The sequence below is a fragment of the Onychostruthus taczanowskii genome, unplaced genomic scaffold (genome assembly GCF_017590055.1).
Source record: "Onychostruthus taczanowskii isolate IOZ18803 unplaced genomic scaffold, ASM1759005v1 scaffold4, whole genome shotgun sequence".
Classification (NCBI taxonomy): Eukaryota; Metazoa; Chordata; class Aves; order Passeriformes; family Passeridae; genus Onychostruthus; species Onychostruthus taczanowskii.
The window spans coordinates 14,202,542-14,206,346 of NW_024501459.1; the positions used below are offsets into that span (position 1 = coordinate 14,202,542).

The window sequence follows — 3,805 nt, forward strand, 5'->3', positions numbered from 1 at the left end:
GCAGCGCCCGCCCGCAGCGCCGACCGCGGCCACGCAGGGGCAGCCCCGCACCCTGCGGCGGCCCCCGCAGCGACTGCACCAGCGCCCCGCAAAACACAGACACGGCAACTTCGCGCACCGCCCCCAACTCACCGGGAGGCGCCGGCCCCGCGGAGCGGATCGTCCCTGGATGCCGCTCCACGCGGAGCGCAGCCCGCAGGGGCCGGGCAGCGGCGCGGCCAGGGAGAGGAGGGAGGAGAGGCAGCAAGTTGCGGCGCGTCTCTCGCCTCTTCTTCTCTCCTCTCCTTTTCTCTCCCTACCCGCCTCCTCCTCCTCCTCCCCCTCTCTCCCTCCCCCTCCTCCGCCCGGCGGGAGGGTCGGGGGAGGCGGCGGAGGGGCCGGAGCGCGGCCGCGGAGCGCGGCGCGGGCACTGCGCATGTCCCCGCGCGCCGGCAGCCGGCAGCGGGGCGATGCGTGCGGCGGCGGCGCCGCGGGCCGGCAGCGAGCGCAGCGCAGAGCAGAGCAGAGCACAGCAGAACAGCGCGGCCGGGCGCGCCCCTGCGGAGGCTGCGGGGGCTCGGCTGCCGCCGCAGCGCCTTGCTCCGCTGCCCACCTTGCGGCACTGCCGCGGCCCCGGCGGGTCTCGGCCGCCCCCGAGCAGCGGAGAGCAGCTGCCGCCGGGCCGGCGCTGCGGCGGCGGATGCTGGGGCCGCCGCCCCGATTGCTGCGCTGGGGGCTGCGCGGCTGGAGGATGCTCCGGTGGCCGGCCTGAAAAGGAGGAAAAAAGGAGGAATTGAAGCATCCTGGTGTTGGGTTTTGGTGGTTTGTTTTTTTTTTTTTTTCCTCGTTAAGTGAGCGTGACTAAAGAAGACAGGTATTTTGGCGAAAGGAACCTCGGCGTAGTTACTGGTGGCTTTTTAATGTTGTACCGAGGTCTTTAAGCGAGAGAAATAATCGTATTTTTATATGATGTAGGGAAGCGCAAGGACTGCAAGTGAAAAGCCCTGTAACAGCAAAGGCAGGAAAGGCTGCAAAAGCAAAATACCGAACTGAGATCTCTGGGGATTTTTTTAGGGAAATTGCACAATTACTACAAGTTTCCACCCATATGTAAGGACTGACTTAACACCCAGTGAGCTTTTTCTTCCTGAGATTAAGTTTAAGCCCCATATGCTGCTCTGCAGTAGCAGTGCTGTCAGATGCATGGCTGACTCAAGGTCTGAGCCTAGATCTGCACTTGGTGTTTCCAAGCAAGGATTTGCCTGTGCAGGAAAGTGCTGGTTTATTGCTTGATTGGTTGCTTGAGGTTTTTTTGGAAATCCAAATACAGCAGTACCACCAGCATTTTCATTTTCACCTAACCTTTGGCAAGATTACAGCTCAGTGTATTATCTCCATGTGTATCCATCCAATGAATCCTCAGAGCTGATCCTTCCTCATCCCACCTTTCACGATTGCCAGCTGTTGGGTTCCTCTGTTGATTTATTAACCTTTTTTAAAAATTTCTTTTTAATCTTCTTTGAGCTCTTTATCCAACAACTTCTGTCTGCACTGGGTGACATAGTCCATGATTAGCAGAGTCCAGCCCATCCCAGTTTGTCCACGTGGCCCCTGCAACAAAATGCATATTATTCTAACATGTAACCTGCCAGTTCTTGTAATATCCAGCTGATGGTTGCCATTTTACCAGTCTAGTGTTGCTTTTCTTCTCTGTTCCTGACATGCCATTGTACTGGCACTGTAGCTGACCTAATGATGTTTTTCTCAGACTTTGTTTTCTCTGGTTTCTTTTACCCACAGTTCTTGCAGAAAGTTCCCATCAAATGATTCTGTTAGAATCAAGAGGACTTTGTGAAACCCCTAACATCTGTATCCACATCCCACACGGTGACTCTGCAATGAACCCAACTACCCCAGAGACCAACTCTTTCACCTCCAACTGCTTTCTGTAGTCAGTGAAGATTTGCACATGTGGAGTCTTGAATCAGCACTTTTGTTCCACCTCTGCATTCCTTCATTCTTGACCAGTGGTTCTTGTGCTCTACTCAAGCCTTGCAGGTGTCCTATAAAGAGGGGTAGGCTGTCATAGCCATTTGGTGCCTCTGTAGTGTTTTCAGTTTAAAGTATGAGTTGGGAAACTGTGATTTGTAGGAAATTTTGGAGGCTAACAGTAAGCTGTAGGTCCAAAAAGACTGGAAACAAATGTTCTAGCAGCTACTCCCCTTCAGCTGTATCTTTTGGCACAGTTCGATGTCGTCAGCAAAATACAGTTTTCATTGAGTCTTGTACAAGGGATGCAGAAAGCATGCCAGTACACTGAAACCCAGAGGAACTTTCCATCTCTTTAACCCTAATGTAGACATTCCTGGTTCCTCCAGATAGTTTATTTGGATTTAATTAATTGAAAAAAACCTTTGAAAAATCTTAATCAAGTCCATATACTTGCTTTTGAGCAAGAGTCACTACATGTGGTATAAAAGGTATTACCGTAGCAATCTGGACTCTCACCTTAACCTGTCCTCCTGCTAACATGGAAACAAAGCCAAAGACAGTTCCAGAAGAGAGGGGTGGGCTTTTGCTGGCCTCTTCCTTTCTTTTCTCCCACCTCTCATCTCCCCTTTGCCCTCCAGCTCCAAATACCTTTTGGTTTAATTTATCTGCCTCTGCATTTAGAAGAAGACAATACTGGATGTTTCTCTTTTAAATCTGGGGAAGTGGAGTTTGCTCATTACCTAACCTTTATTTGGAGCCCTAGTCGGCAGACAGGCTGGTCAGGGAGGTCAGAAAGGAGAGATGCAGAGAATGAGGGACAGAAGTTTGTGATCTCTTGACAAAAGGGAAGAGTCAGGCATGGAATCAGAAGAGTAGGAGGGGGGTCTAAAGGTGATGGGTAGCTGGTGGAAATGGAGGGATAGGAGCTACATAGGCAACAGGCAAGGATGAAGTCCTTCAAAAAGGTTGGCAAAAATAAGCAATCTTAGACATGACCAATTCTGCACTCCACAAGAGTGAAACTATTCCCTCCTGTCATTTCTGTAACAGGCACTCCCCAAGGCCCCACTGCTGCTAGAGCTCCATTATCTGAGGCATTGTGCCTCACACCAGTGATGTGCTCTCTGCCACAAGGACCTTACAGTTTAGCATGACCCAAAATGCAGCAAAGGGGTGTGACAGAATATTGTATGAGACCAGGAGAGGAAGGACAACTGGAGCCTTGGAAGCCTACACTGCATTTTACATTTTGTAATGTAAGTCAAAGTAAATAATGGACAAGTAATGTGCACACATAGCAGCAACCCTCCCTGCATCTCAGCCATTTCCACTGTCTTTTTTTCTCCCATTCAAGAATGAGGAAATCCCAAGCACCCGATTTAACCTCTTGTCCAAGGGCAGAAGGCTAGCACAGGCACAGCTGAAGCACAGCACGTGCTGCTAGAGGTCACAGCCTTTGACTTGTAGCATTCTGTGAGAGCAGCAGTAAGGAGCAGCTGGACACGTACAAGCTTTGCTCTGACTCAGCCTGGAACAGCCCATCTCTGTCCCTTGTTCTGCCCTGCACCGTACTGTCACAGCTCTTTGCAAGTGAGCTGGGTACAGAAGTTACTTTGCAGCTGGAGCAGTTCCCAGCCCAGCTCCCAGGGAAGGCATACACATACTCTGCCAGCCAGGGTGGGAAGAGCGTCAGGGGCAGGCAGGGGGGCAGCAGGACTTGTAGAAGCTGCTGGAGCTGTTCTGCTCCAGAGGCACAGGGCTGGCCTCAGCTGTGCTTGTGGGAAGCAGGTTGTTTTATTAAACTGCATTTTCAGATGCCTGAAATGGATTTTAG

General features: G+C 51.6%; 1 protein-coding gene across 1 annotated transcript in view; it reads right to left on the minus strand.

The window, feature by feature from the left end:
• PAG1 (phosphoprotein membrane anchor with glycosphingolipid microdomains 1) overlaps window positions 1-284 on the minus strand; it is a 103,848-nt gene extending 103,564 nt beyond the window's left edge. Inside the window, exon 1 of the mRNA XM_041413085.1 lies at window positions 133-284. The gene's annotated coding sequence lies outside the window, so the exon portion shown is untranslated. The remainder of the gene's footprint in view (window positions 1-132) is intronic.
• Window positions 285-3,805: the final 3,521 nt, after the last annotated feature.